The 15969-nt window shown below is 38.9% G+C and overlaps 1 long non-coding RNA gene across 1 annotated transcript; it reads right to left on the reverse strand.

The window, feature by feature from the left end:
- Positions 1-780: 780 nt before the first annotated feature.
- LOC107837888 (uncharacterized) lies at positions 781-15881 on the reverse strand. Its single transcript, XR_001663941.1, has 3 exons — positions 15872-15881; positions 4443-4451; positions 781-1282 (listed from the first exon to the last, which is right to left on the reverse strand). It is a non-coding gene; the product is annotated as an uncharacterized LOC107837888 (long non-coding RNA).
- Positions 15882-15969: the final 88 nt, after the last annotated feature.

A 15969-nucleotide genomic window follows, 5' to 3' on the forward strand; every position in this document is an offset into this window, starting at 1 on the left:
GGTGAGGCCTCACCACTTGTCACTTCAATTCCCCATACAAGTTAGAGCCTAATGGAGACCTGACCACTGTTTATAGGGGCAGTATTATGTATTTTCCAAGTACATAGTGCCATTTTATAACACAATTAAGTAACCACGTTAACTGTAGTTGTTATAAAAATGCTATATATAACAAATATTACTTAAAAGAAATTTGACTTTGAAATTTAACGCCTTGAATTTGGCCTCTGTCTCTTTAAAAACTCCTGCTCTTTCTGAAAGTCCACCTTCAGGAAGTTATCACAACATGGCTCCTCTATTAACCCTTTAACAACATTTTTATCAGCGTTGCTCTGATAAGTAGCTCCTATGAGCTCAGCAGATGTACTGTTCCACCAGGTGTTTGTGTAAGAGCGGAAATACTATTTAAAGGAGTTGTTTGGCGGAAAAAAGACACTGGCGCCTCGGCGAAGACTTTGGCTATGCACTAGGTCAACCTGACCGACTTCTTCCTTCCATTTGCGTTTCTACTCATTTTTTCCTTACTCCTTCTCCTCCCCGGGGATTCTAGTTAGTGTAATTATATTTATTAATATATTTATTATAAATATATAAAATTTAGTTGGCTATTGATTTAATTAGCCACTATCCAATTTTAATGTGTGCACACAATTAATTATATTAGGACTTCAGTTATTTTAGCCAAGGCTGACAGAAACACTTAAACTCCTCACCAAAAACTCAAAGAAATGAAAGAACATTTACTGCAGTTTAACTCACAAAGTAATCTGTAAAACTCTATTTTCTTCACTTGAACTTCTTTATTCACTTTTTACTCATTTTCAACTCTATTTCAGGCCACACATCATCTCATGGAGGACTTTGGTTTCTCCCACCAGACGAGCTTTTTGCTCTCTTCGTGGATGGGATATGCCTTGGTCACTCCTTGGAGAAAAACATGTTCCCTCCGCTAAGGAAACTCCGCTGTCTCTCTCATGGAGACATTCGGTGGTCTCACAGAGAAAAGAAGAACTGTCCTCTCCTGGCCTCTTCTTATTCTTATTCTTTATTTTTATAGCGCTTTTCACAGAGATCCCAATCTCTCTTTGTGGCTCAGCTGGTTTAATGTTAAAGTTAAGGTTCTTGGCCTCCTGCCAAATTTAACAAATCGTGATATATTATTTATTAGTCAGCTCAATGAAAGTGCCTGTTCAGAAGAACTACACCAGATTGGCTGATATATGGTAACTTATAATGGAAGAAATTCCTTGTTACAGTCACCAAAACGGGTGAGACCAGACTGCTAGCTAGTCTGAAGGAGCCAAGCGGGGGATGGATGTTCTGTGAGGCAAAAGCTCGGAAACTGCAGCTCAGAAGAGGAATTTCGTCCTCAAAGGCGAAGCTACATCCGATCATGTGCTTTTGTACAGCTGAATGGTTGCTGTGGAGATTGAAGGATTTCTGAAACATGCATGAAATAATCAAAGCAACACTCCAGGTACGTTTTTGCTGAAGGAATTACATTGTGACATGATGGAAAGCCCAAAAATGTCAATTTTACATAATACTGCCCCTTTAAGGAATATACGCAAGAGATTTCTTGGTTTGGTAATGAATAACTATTAATATCCGCCAAGGACAATTGTTATCAAAATTTGTAATTTAGATAAAACTTACCAAGTTGGTGCCCCATCTGATTCTTAAGAATTAATAGCCAAAAACTTTCACTCTATTTTTTTATGAATACCTGTCCAGTGTGGTATTACGGAGCAACAGATATGGAGAAGCAGCATTCAGCTTCTATGCACCTCAAATCTGGAGCAAACTTATAGAAAACTGAAATACAGAGTTCCTTTAAATCAAGACTAAAAACCTTTTTTTTTCTTTCTACAATGGTCCTAAGTTGCTGTCATAACCAGTTGTGTTGGACTGGCAAATTTGTCATTCTCCAAGCTAACCAATTCTGGAGCAGGCTGACCTAAAGAAACTCCAGTTGGGTCAAGCATCGTATTGGTTATGAAAATCCGGTGGCAGAGATTGCAGACTCCATAATCTATAATCATTATTTAGTGAGTGGGACACAATCATACTACTAATGTTGACTGTAGAGTCATTAAATACTAACACTGCACAGAAAATGAGACAGGCATTTCTGAGATCGTAACACAAAGTAGGCTGTGTATCAGTTTTGAAAAATACCTATACCCTTGTCAATAGTCAATGGAAACATTTTTATTAGCAATACATCAAACATGTCTCATGACCAGCTTGTTTTTGTTCCCGCTGGCATTTTGATGATTTAACTTTGTCGATGCTCTCCAAGTCTTTGAGGTTGGAAGGCCTTTCTTCCATTACCCTAATCCTCAGTTCTCACCACAGATTCTCTGCCAGATTTTGGGTTTTGGCTGGACCCCTCTAAAATTATAAATATTACTTCAGGTCAGAAAAAAAACATTTAAGCCTAAAACTGCCAGGGATGTGAATAATTTTGGGCTTTTGTAGATGGCATTGATTTTAACAAAGTATCAGGTTGAGACTCGGCATCTGCAAAAACCTCGTCTTAAAGGGGCCGTATTATGCAAAATTAACTTTTTCAGCTTTGCGTCATGTTATAATGTTATTCCGTCACCAAAACATACCTGGAATGTTGCTTTGATTCTTTCATGGATATTTGAGAAATCCTTTAATCTCCATGAAAACCATTAAGCTGTTCAAAACACCTGGGTGGACCTAGCCCCGCCTTCAAGGACGAAGCTCCTTCTCTGAGTTGTTGCAGTTTCCAGGCTTCCACATCACATCTGTTGAGCTCATTATAGGAGTTACTTCTCAGTGCAACACTCGTAAAACTTAGTTAAATTGTTAATAGAGCAGCCATGTTGTAAGGACTTCCTGAAGGTGGAGTTTCAGAAACAACATGAGTTTTTAAAGAGACAGAAATATATATGGCATTTCTATAGCTGCTAAAGTTGACTTAGTTACTTGATTGTGCTATTAAATGGCACCATGTGCCTGGAAAATACATAATACCGCCCCTTTAAATATCTTGTATAGGTGTAATTTAGAATCCCTAATAAAGTTGCACTACTTCCAAGTAAATTGCTGAAAAAAATGTATTTGTTAATTTTCCTATAATGTCAGGAAAACACTTAACATAGAAAGTCAATTGGGTAGAAACATCTTTGGCTTCATGTCTCTTAGGTACAATGTTTGGCTTTGCTCTTGTTAAGGGGCTGCTTGAGCTATTTAGTTCTAGAATACCTTGTTGTTGTGTCTACAAAGACGATTGTTTTGTATCCAATATGTTCTATGATTTTTAGCATGGGTATGATTTATTTTAACCTAAAGTGATCAATCCCCTTCCACATAACCCTGCATGATCTTCCTCGCCTTCTTTGAACAACGTATGAATAAGCAATCGAAATAAATTTCACTTTTTTTTTTTTACTTCTTTCCTATTGTAAAACTATTCCAAAAACATTGAAAACAATCTTTTTTGCAGCTTGTTTTTGAATTTACCTGCAGTTGTTGGATAGATTTGCCATAAAGTGTGAAGTCTAGTACTACAATATTAGTGAAAAACACAAACGAAAGATTCCATGTATCAATCTTTAAAGCCAGCCATCGTTTCCATGCTTTTCCGATGCTCAAGAACCCCAACAGCAAGACGGAGAGTGGTGAAAGGGTCACTGTAGATTGATACTATCTATATGGCATTGCTCACCGTTGGGCTCTTCCCAGTCAGTTAAGGCCAGGCCCATCCAGATAAATTCCTTCCTGCGGAGGAAAGGAAGACGAAACAGCACTTAAGTCATTATCCAACTGCAGCCTCCTGTAATGGCTCTCGATCTCCAAATCTAATCAGTGGCTTGCCACCACAAACGGGGGTGGGGGGCTCGCCACCTGATTAAATGCAAGTTCAAGTGGTGTAACCAGTGCCACTTTGTGGTTTTTTGTACTCAGGGGAGAACAAGGTGAGTGTTTAAACACCTGGAGCAGAGTGTTCATCCAAATTAGCCAGAACGGGTTAAAGTGGGAGATATTTAAGCAGGTGCTGACAGTCTTGGTCATGTTCTGTTTGTTAAAGTTGGAGTGCAAGTAGCTGAGGGGAAGTCATACGAACGTCCAGGGACAGGTCATCCACTTCGGAAGCGTGCGAAGCGTCGAGGGTGTGAGGGCTGAGGGGGGGATGGAGCGCGCTTCCAGGCTGTTCATCAGCAGACATTAGGTGGATTATGTTAAACCGTTGAATCTTCACAACATCAATCTGCGACGTTCGGTGTGGGAGGAATGCTGGCCCCCGTGGCCGTGATGGACTCTTTATGTGAACCCTTGCTTGTATTTACTCCACGTTTATTCAGGACAAAAGGAGCAAATGAGAAAAACAGACCTTTTAGCAATCGATAGTTAGACACTTAAAAATGTTGTGGACTTCTAAAGAAACACCACGGAGAGTTCGTGCTTACAAAAAGTGCCTATCGTGGCACTTTGTATTCATTATACAATAATGAATGAAGTGACTAGCAGAAATATGGCAGAATTGGATTTAAGCTGTGCAGAGTGCTTGCCAAAGGGACAATAGAAAACACAATCTTGGCAATCATTTAATATATTATTTCCTTTCACAGTTTTCTAATAAAAGGCTGGAGTTGGAGCCACAAACAGCCCAATACTGAATACTTTTTAGCTTTTGAGAAAACTGAAGACAAACCACAGCACAACCTGTTGACAGCAGTGCTATTCTGTTTTACCTACTAGGCAATTATCAATAGAATTGAAAATTGTATCCATTCTTTTGCCTTACCTCAGGTTGCCAAACTCTCTGCACTGGGATTAGGAACCCAATACAAATCTTCCAAGAGTGGGGAGTTGTAAGATTACTGCGGTCAGGAGACGACATCTTGGACTTGATACCGGGTCACAAGATTGTTGAAAGGACAGAGAGTAAAACTGAGGTAGACGATGCAATCCAAAGCGCATGAGCAACAGCAATGTATCTGGTTCTTTAAATTTGTTAATATTAAATCTTTAAATCCGTCAGAATTGTGAGTGGCGATTGTTTTAGTACATCTTATTTAACATCAGGGACGGAGTCAAGACCGTTTCTTCTAAGACCAAGAATGGACCAAGACCAAGGCTGAGGCGGAATGATTAGAACTTTGATAAATATATCAGGATATTGCTTTCTATACGCCACAAGAATTGCAAAAAATACATAGAAAAATATTTAATTACTCAACCAAAACTACTTCTTGGTATTAATCTAATAACTGTCATAATAAACGAGTACTTAGATTATTAAATGCACTCATACATTGATAAACATTCTCTAAACTGAATTAATCAGCTTATGTTGCACAATAGTTCCATGATACATAAAAAAACAGTGAGATTAGGATAATAAAGATTTGTCATATTTAAAGAAAATTATGATTATCTGAATAAAAGCCATTCATCAGAGTGTCAGATGTATAAAGGCTTACTTATCTTAGGAGGGTAATGTTTAGGGATCTTAATACGTAATGCTTTTCTGTTTTGTTCATGATGTGTTTTTAAGATAACTTTTACTCTCTAACCTCCATACTGGCTTGGGGAAGTTATTTAACATTTCCACTAAGGATCTAGGATTTTATTAATGTAACCTATGGGGAAAAAAATAATTTCTATGTGTTTTGGACTTTCATCCACACAAAATTCCTGTTTCATATCACTAAAAATGATTAATTATGAAAACTCTGACCAAAGTGTAGATTTGAGAAAACTTTGTAGTCGTGTTTATGTGTAGATGTGGAAGAACTGAGATTTAGGGTCCCACGCATTACACCCTACACAGGACCATTTGTCACATTGCACTCTGTGACAAATGATGTCACACACTTGATTTGACACAAGCCCCAGTCGACGTCTTGTGTTTTAATAACTTCATATTCTAATACGCTGTTAACCTACACATTTGTCCACACCAATGAACTTCCTGGCGCCATATTTAATTCCTAACAGGAAGTCGTGGATGTTTTGAAAGAATCTGATAAGTTTTAGCTTTGTGCTACACTGCCCCCTATGGGTGTGGCATATTAAAAGCAACGCTCAGTGGCATATTTGTGCTGCTTCATGTGGATCAAAACTTTTCTGATTTCATGTACGATATATATATATTTTTAAATGTGATGGAGATATTCATGCTTGTAAAGCTGAGTGCACAAGGCCTTGGTTAGATATATATCTTAAATATGTATTTTTATGATATATATTCCAGAACAGTAACAAATTGAAAATTCTGATTTAAGCAACTAACCATATCAGCACTTCCCTTTTAATAGTGTTTAATAATGGAGCCATTATTATTGCATGGCTGCTGTTATGCAGCCTATGCAGAGTGACTAAGGCCAGCGGCTCCGTCAGAAGCTGGGCAGAGACGAGCAGCTCTTCCAAAGTATCTTAAGGAAACTTGGCACTCTTCTTTGGAGTCATTTCAGATTCAATCACACTTGATCAACTTGGACCGCATCCGGTGGTATTTATAGAAAGTTAAACGTTATGCGGTTATACAGCCTGGCCCAGGCCCAAGAGCACGCTATTTATTTCTGCCTCTGCAGCAAAGCAGGGAGTTGAAAATTCTTGGCTCTCAGGTCGACTCCAGATTGCTCGATTTCCAGTTAAACTGAGAAGGAGCTTTTTGTCAACAGAACTATGCACATTTAAAATATTGCGTTATCTTAAGTTACAGTTAAAAAAAAAAAAAAACTGTTTTAAGTAACGGTGACATTTTCACAATTTTATTTACTTCCGTAGTCCGTTTCTAGGGAATACATCCGATGTGAATAATTGACTGATTAAGTTGAGTAAAATGTCAGCGAGCAGAGCCAGGAAAATTCCACAAAGTCTGTCTCCAGATTTATTTTTCTCCTGTGACGTTCAAAGCAGTTAGCAGACAATAGACTATTAAACTCCTGACCCATTAACCTTTATTTTCCTATGTTACAGCTCCCTCGCTAGCAGCTGAGTCTGAGAGTTAATGACTCAGCTAACATGACAATAAAATTAACAAGGTGTTTTAAGCTGTTGCATTTCTGGTGCCCAGAAACGGGCCGACTCTCCCAATCACTAGAAAGCATTTAAAAGCACCCTTCCCTCCTAAAAGCCATTATCGCAACATGATAGATCTTGAAGCACAAGAGGCCATTAAGGAAGTTTAATGAATAGACTAGCCAGAGCAGCCAGGTGTCTCCAGAAAAGCCCTTGATCACACGCCTACAAAGTTTCAGCTCTTTGCTTCACCGGTCAGCGTGTGTCTGAATGAAAGCTCGGTGGAAATCTGCAGCAGGGAGCTGAAAATGACCTTCAGACGTTTTGTGCAGAAAACCATCCCATAAGACATAAGCATGTCTAGCGGTTACTTGAACTGATTTCTCAAAATCCAAAATCAAAAGGCATAAATATCAGCCTGGGCTAACCTTTTGCTCATGGCAGAGTGCTTGGCTGTGTGCTGGACTTCCTCCTTCCTGCTAATATTGACTTGTTCTAATTTGCTCTCATGCTTGCTCAACTGGAACCAGTGGTAGATGGGTTGCATCATCTGAGAATAAAATGCAAGGCTTTTCTCTGATTGGCTTCTTCGAGCCTAAATGTTTTGCATTTGGAAAATGTGTCACTGCAAAGTGTTATGCCACACAAACGTTTCTCTTTGTTACCACTAGAAATAGTGGAGCAAAATCCAGATTTTATGCTACAGACGACACAAAGCAGCGCATGAAGTAGAAGGTAATTAGGGGATTTTTAAAAATGTTTTACAAATAAAACTCAATCAGAATTCTGAATCATATCCTCAACTCCAACATCTCTCTGGCTGACTTCTTCTAACTCTACGTACAAACAGATGGGTAAAAGAAGTTGCGAAAGCAAATGAGGTGTGTGGTACGCAATTACATTTTTCTGAGTAACTTTTTTGAAAACTTGTAACTGTTTTGAAACAAAAATACATTAGGAGTATTTTTACTATGTTGTACTTTTTACTTTTACTTGAGTAATTTTATTATTTTACTGGATTCTCTAACTTCACTGACTGGAGAACAAACATGTTTTAACTAAAAATTGACGAGACATAGACACACACCTGCTGCTTTTGTTAGTTTTATATGAACAAAAACTGATTTAGAAAAACAAATATTTTGCCTGATTTTGTTCTTTTTTTTGTTAATTATTTGAATTATTTGTTAGTTTTGTCCTTAAAACACCAAAATTTGAACTTGACTTCATATTTTGGTTCACCTGATTACGCAATTCTTAAATATTAAATTCTTGATCATTTGATCAGTTACTCAGAGTCGACTTCTTACCAAATACTTTTTTACTCTTACCTGAATAAGACGGCTAGATTTTACTTTTACTGGAGTAAAATTATGTTGAAGTAGTGCTACTCTGCCTCCCTGTGGTGGTGGTGGGGCGCTGCTCATCTGGGTGGGTGTGGGTGCGGCCGAGCGTACGTTGCCAGGCTCAGGTTGTTTTGGGTTTCTTGGCCTTGTACCTGGATTGGGTTGACTTGTTTGCTGGTGGATGCTGTGGACAGGTGTCTTCTTTTTTAAAATTCGTTTTATAGACGAGTTCAAACTGGTGGCATCACTACAGGTAATCAGGAGGGTTTCTTGTAGACGTGCTAATAAATCTGAGAGAGCCAGGGTTCATGCTGGCTGCTATGTGGTCAAATGTGTATTTCATCAAATAAAAGTATTTTTAAATTGTACAATATAATTTTCTGGATTATTGTCCAGATTCTGGTCCTAACGTTTGAAGAGTACCAAGTTTAAAAATTACAGACCTCTCCAATGTTGGGAAAACTTGAAAAATGTATGAAAAACTTGTTTTCCCCACTGTACAAATGTGTCACTCCTTTTTACCAGTTATTTTTTGCTCAAAGAAATGGCGCTCTCCACCAGTTACTGCAGCGTCCGTTCTTAGCCACTAGAAGCAGTGAGTCGCTGAGGTCTATAGTTGATATAAACATCTACATTTATCGGGAAATATGAAAAATTATGACTCATCAAATGGATAAGTTACCAGTTTCTCCCAGCTTTTTTTCCTTCTGCTGCTGCCATCAAAACATCAGTCATCATGAATAGAATAAAAAAATGTAAGTTTCTGGTAACAGCTGACAGAAGACAGCTGTTGTCAGCTGTCTTCTCACGCCATAAGCAGAACATACTATAACTATAACGATAGCAAGAATAGTAAGGCAGTAAATATCGATATGTTTCACCGTAACATTTTTCTATGTCATTGTTTTAAAGGGTTGTTTCCAACCCAACTCCCTTTTATAAAAACCATAACCACCCTTTCTGATGGCAGTATTTCACCCTGGAGTTTATAAGTTACTCTATGGTGGCTTTCCATGAGCTTCTGATCAGATGATGACTAACGTCTGATGGCATCAAAGGCCGTGTTCACTCACCGTGGTGACATTCCGATAGCCAGTTATCGGCTTGAGTTACGAGAGCCTTTAAATGTCAAATGGGAAACGTCTGGGTCATCCTTTCAGAGCAGGGGTCAAATCAGTGAATGCAGGTTTTCAGGCAGTCTCCGAGTCACTGAGAAACACTCATTGCATGATTTGTCTTCAGCTTTGTCTGTTTCTCATGGAGCTCCTGGCTTTTTATTATTCATGCCACTGTTAAGCATACAGGTGGAAACATATTTTAAGGATGTGTCTTTGGTCTTCACCCAAATCATAGGGCCGAGGCAAGAAAGGAACGACCTAAGAAGAACAACTGCAAGTCCTAGTGAATATCTAGACTTTAAAAAATCTGCAGAGAGGAAACACCAAGCTCACTACAAGAAGAAGTAGTTTGGGAACATTATCATTCATATGTGGCTGTGGGATCCGAGGCGCTAACAAGGATATTTTCCAGGCGTAATATTCCAGGGCATTTCAAACCCAACAACTCTCTCAGACAGAAGCTGGCTCACCCCAAAGACAAAACACCAGGGGAAAAACACTGAGACAGAATCTTAGCAGTGAGGGATGTTCAGACCTCTTCAGTGCAGAAACAAAATCACAGCTATACCAACATAAGGTCTGTTTGAAGATGTCGATGGGCACATTTAGAACAAGGCAGGAAGGTGGTTTGAGGAGTGAAAGAAGCCATTTTGTTAAACATAAAAATCCAACACTGAACATCGGAGGTATCCTCAGATTTGATCTTTCTAACACCTACTCTGCAGGCCTGACTGATTTCCATGGGTGATTTTATACTTGTATATACATCTTAGGACATGTGGCCAAAACAACTCATATGGGATTGTTAGGGAGATGCTTGGATCGTCAAGCAACAACAACCCAAACACTGACCTGAATAGAAGGCAGGACCAGGTGCTTTAACTGTCCCTTTAGTCTTAGTTTATAAATCACTGAACTGTCTAACACTAAAATCCATTAAAGACATGTTGTTGTATCAACCTTCCAGACCTCTCAGGTGTTCTGATTCTGGTTCTGCTCTGTATCAACCAGAATCAGAACCAAATACGGAAAAGCAACATTCAACTTCTACCCTCCTCTAATCTGCAAGAACCTTCAGAAAACTGGAAAACAACAAAAACACTGAGTTCCTTTAAATCATATGCAAATTTTAAAAAAAGACCAAATAATTTGTAAAAAAAAAAAAAATACAACCTATTAACTCATATGAACTCACCACCTGAGTTCATATGCAGTCTTTATGTTTTCTTAGTCACTGTTTTACTGACTTTACAATAGCCCAAAATGGAAATCTTTCAATCACCGCATATGAAATGCCAATTTGAAAGAAGTTTTCAAACTTCTGTTCTGTGAGCTGCGTTCAGAAGTAATCAGAACATTAAAATGATGGATTCTGGTTCTCTGGCAGTGGCGTGGCTGCACTTCCTGGCAGTAAAACAATAAAAATGATAGATTGAAAAATCCTAATGGCATAATGACTGAAATCAGCTTCTCCCAGAAAACGCTTTTTCTCCCAAAGTGGGGGGTGTACTTTTCCAGGGAAACTGTAATGGCACATTAACTAGCATGTATTTATGTAAAATCCTGGGTTTTAAAACAATTCTGGTTTGGTTTGGCCACAGAGATGGTCTTTTCCTACACTTAATAACTTCTGGGTTATTTTGCCAACCCAGATTTTGGTGAAATATTAACCAGTGGATGGGCATTTGAGATGTCCTCTAAAGTCTGTTTAATGTTAAGGCTAGCTGTAGCTGGAGGCTACCTCAGCAAGTAGTGGTGTATCCACTTAAGGTTATTTTAGGACAAATTAACCTACCCATGTTTTCAATTGTTGGAGGAAGCCGATGTACTTCAGCTTGAAGTATTTACTACATAAATACAGAGGAAAACATGGGAACTGGCTCTGGTCCCCCAGCTCCTTTGCTGTTTAGGTTGTTTCAAAACTAAACTTGTCAGATATAAAATGGTTCTTTATATTTCTGGACTTTTAACATCAACCATGCTTCAAGCCAACACCTATTGGCTTGACACAAATTTTCTATGTTTATTGCTTGGTCTACTGTCAGGACATCTGGTTTTAGGACTCCAATTGACTGATTTGATCAGAGGTCACAATCTGTCATGTTGCACAAGAATCAAAGAGTCTAACAGGTGATTGAAACCTCAACAACAACATATGTACAAAATGTTCTGTTTAAAGTACAAAATAAAAGAAAAAAGGGATGAAATGATAATACATAGCGGGTTTTTGATACCACTGAGTCTGTAGCTGCCTGTTCGGTCTTAAAACCCATCTATTTTACTTGGCTTTCAACTCTAGCGGGATCTAGTTTTAAATTGTATGTTTTTGTTTTTAAACTGTAAGTTTTTATTTTATGTTTTTTTTATTGTTATGTTGTGTTTTGATGTACAGCACTTTGTATCAGCTGTGGTTGTTTTAAAGTGCTTTATAAGTAAAGTTGGTATGGTATGGTAACTTCTTAGTTATTTATGTACTTCCTGTTAGCGACTTAGCCTGTGTATGGCATCAAATGTCTGGTCTGAGCAAAATATTTATAAACATTTAAATCTGGATAAAAAAGTTCCTGCTCAGTATGAAACGCTACTAAATTAATGTGACTAAACTGAGTGTTTTGTCAGATTTTTTTTTTAAAATTTTTGTCAAAGTTTGAACATTACAGATAGCCAGGACTAGCTTGCACTAGTTGACTAGCAAATTTCAGGCTAAAGTTATCTCAAGTTATCTAATTCAATCTCTTGGGTAAACTAATGTCATTAACACAATGGCATAAACATTATGAAACAGAACAATTTTACCATTCTTCCTTATATCTTTTGGTGAAACAAGGTTATCAACAGGTTGTTGAAGAATTCAAAAGGGCAGCTTGTGAAAAATGACGAGCCCCGTCCTCCAATCTTCTCTAACTTAAGAACTACTAGACTTCTGTCCAACCAGCTTTAAAACTGCATTTATGTTAACTACACAGCCCAGCAGTCCTTTCTGTGGAGATGCAAAGACAGAACAACAGTCTTGCTGATATTATTAAGGGCAGAATGTGCTTTTTTAATACCTAAACGCCTCATCAGCGATTTACCATCTAAGTGCTGCACAAGAGCAAAAACAGGAAGCTGACAACAGGGAACCGAGTCTCCCTGCTAACCTTTTCGCTCGCACCTACAAGCCCAGGCTCTTAGCCACAGGAAATGTTGGAGTCAATGACAACATCCAGTATGAGGAGCTATAAACATAGTGGTATGGCCTAAGATCGAGAATTGGTGAGCCTTGACCTTCTTTTCTATCGTCGGCTCTCAGCTTAATGCGAACCTGGCACTTTTCCCACCCATTAACCCCCATCGTCTCCAGGGCTCAAACCTGGACCTATTTAAAGAAACAAGAAAGCAAGTTGTACATTTCCAAGCGTATTTTGTTCTGTAAATTAATAACTCCAGTCCAGATTAAAGAGATAGTTCCAAATGTTTAAAGTAAAGTTCTGTTAAAATGTAAAAAATATTATACTTGTTGCTGTGAAAAGCAATAAGAAAGTGTTCACTTTAATACGAAGAAATAATTTTCTGTTCTCTTCATTTAACTTCTATACCAGACACTTATTCTGCCAGAAAACACTTTGCTGGATCTATTCTCAGTACCTGTTTCACACAGGAGAATCGTTGGTGGCGCACCACCTCCAAGGTCAATTTCCTGTGTAAATATTAATTGGTCTGCGATGGACTGGCGACCTGTCCAGGGTGACCCCGCCTCTCGCCCAAAACGTTTGCTGGTGATGGGCACCAGCAGCCCTCCAAACCCCGCTAGGGACAAGGGTGTTAGAAAATGGATGGATGGATGAGTATTAATTGTTTTTTTTTTGTAAATAAATGCCTTATGCAAACATGGCAATGACTTATAGGGACAGATTAAGAAAATTCTCTTCATTTAAACTACGTCGAAGTAGTTTTGCTTTTTACTCCACTTTACTTTTACATCAAAAAGTTTCTCTAAGCAGAAATGGTTTACATGCTCTGTTCTGTTCTCAGTACTTGTTTCACCCAGGAGAATAATTTATGGCGCACCACCTCCAAACTCAATTTCCTGTTTAGATATTACTTAGTTTGTAGAAAACTGGCTAATGTAACCATGGCGATGATTAAACAGTACAGACTGAGAAAATTGTCTTCATTTAGACTACTTCAAAGTAATTTTGCTTTTTACTCCGCTTTATTTTTACGTCAAAAAGCTTTTCTAAGCGGAACTGGTTTACATGCTCTGTTCTTAGTATTTGTTCACCGGTGAGGCACACAACCCTACCTCAGTTTCCCAGGTGAATAATTATAAACTTTTGTGTAGTGTAATCGATTGCCCAACTCAAGCGTGACAATTAATTGTTTTAGAAAATAGAAATGTTTTAAGATGATCAAGGTTTATACTAAAGAAGAGAAGATATTCACTGGTTATAATCGCTCAACAGATCCTCATTTCAAAAATTCGGATACCTCTAAAACAACAGAAGCAAATAGAATAGAAGCAAATAGATCCAAAACTGGTATGGAAACGAATATTACGCCGTCACAAAACAAACTTAAAAACAATGTTTGTAGGGATGGAAGCAAACACACTGCTGTGTTCAGCGGTTAAATGCATTTTCCTCCAGGGCATCATCTCCAGGTCTGCTGTGTGGCTTGGACCCGTCGCACAGTGACTCAGGCTGCTCTCCATTTGAAAAATTAAACAGTAGAGAGGGAGGTGGGTGGAGGTGGCGGCGGTGGGAGAGGCTGGAGTTGGCGGCGGCTAGGGAGTTGGCAGAGTTAAATGAGGGCCTCGGGATGAAGAGGGAAAAAAAAATTATAAAATAAAATAAAACATGCTGAGCTCAGCACAGCCTTTACAATCTCAATCACAGAGGAGGGAGCCGGAGAGCTGATGTAATGGCTGAAGTCGTGCTGCCACCGCCTTGGCAGAGGGTGGGGAGCTCGTCAGCACGGCCGCACTAATTCACCCTGCCACACACACCACCAATCACAAGATCCCCCCCACCCCATGCCGGATCAAGGGTACATCATGCCATCAGCGGGGCGGGGGGAGGGAGGGTAAGAGTTATGGTCAAGTGTAAGAGCAGGCACTCATAAGGTATAGGATGGGAGATTTAGTGACTTCTTTTCAGACTGAAGAGTGACAGAATGAGAGAAAGATTACCCCCCTACCCCCCTAATGCCCCCCTCTCTTTTTGCACATTACAAAATGTATTGAGATTCTACAGAAAACGTACTTGTTACACCTTCCTTGAAAACTGAACACACTCCTCTCTCTTACGATCAGTCTTGGGGGCAATCAAGTAAAAATACAGTTATGGATTTCCAGAAAAAGAAAGGCGGCTGGTGTCAAGAAATTTTCTGGATGTCAGCATGTGGCGGTTGAAGAGAAATATTTTAGTTTTTTACAACCATGCCATGAGGCCATGCCATGCCTCTGGTCACTTTTATGCAACATTTGTGCAAAACTGGTCCACGAAACGGAAATGTATTCTCAAACGATACTTTAAAGCGGACATTTCATGCTTTTAAATACTTCTTTTTCATATTTAAATCATCTATTTAAAGTAGAACTGCAATGTTTTGGTCTGAATCCCTGGTTATTGTAGCTCCACAGACCACTTGTTTACCTGTTCTGAGGCATTTTAGAGCAACTCGTTACAGCAATTCTTTTTTAATTGTGATTGAGACATGACACGCCCCGCCCCCCTCCTTTACCCCTCGTTCGGCCATTTTTGTAATTTGATTGCAGCGATACTATTATCTTCCACAGATGTCAACAACGGAAGACTTGTCCATCGTATCTTACATGTCGGAGCCAGAGTCTGACCCCGAGCAGGACAATGAAGACTACGAACACGACGAACCAGGCATTCAAATGAGTGTATTGCCATGGTGTTATTACCGTATTTATACCCTTTCTTTCTCTACCAACTATCTACAGTATGGAGCGTAGTTTAACTACAGTGTCCATGCATGTCAAATACCTTTTCAAGTAGTAATGCTACCACAATATGAAAGTAGTAAACAAAGGCTCAACATAATTGAGGAGGTAGCTAACGGGAGCGTCAAGAACGTCACTGAAAGCATTTTAAATTTAAGGGCTAAAAAGAGTGGATTTTACATATGTCCCCTTTGAAGTGCACTAGTTAATTAAAAAAAACACTGACAGAAATTTCCTTTGTCAGAACAAATCAGAATACCCTAAGAAATTACACCTGAATGTAAGAATGTTTAGGTTTAAGACATCAGAAATGTGTAAACGCTTATAAGACATTCACAGTTGTTGTCTACAGGTCAGCTGGGTCTTCTTTGCTGAAGTTTCTTCAGGGAAAGCAGTTAGTGAGTGTGTCCAAACTGAATTGTTCTCCAAGCTAAATCTGGACACACAATAATAACTTATGTTCCGCTACGTCGAATCCAAACTGGTGAAAGAGTGCAGTGATTTCTTCTAAGTCGTCACTGCCACCTGGTGTCCGAATATTGCCATTGCGTGT

Source organism: Poecilia formosa, unplaced genomic scaffold, assembly GCF_000485575.1.
Source record: "Poecilia formosa unplaced genomic scaffold, Poecilia_formosa-5.1.2 Scaffold185, whole genome shotgun sequence".
NCBI classification, from domain to species: domain Eukaryota; kingdom Metazoa; phylum Chordata; class Actinopteri; order Cyprinodontiformes; family Poeciliidae; genus Poecilia; species Poecilia formosa.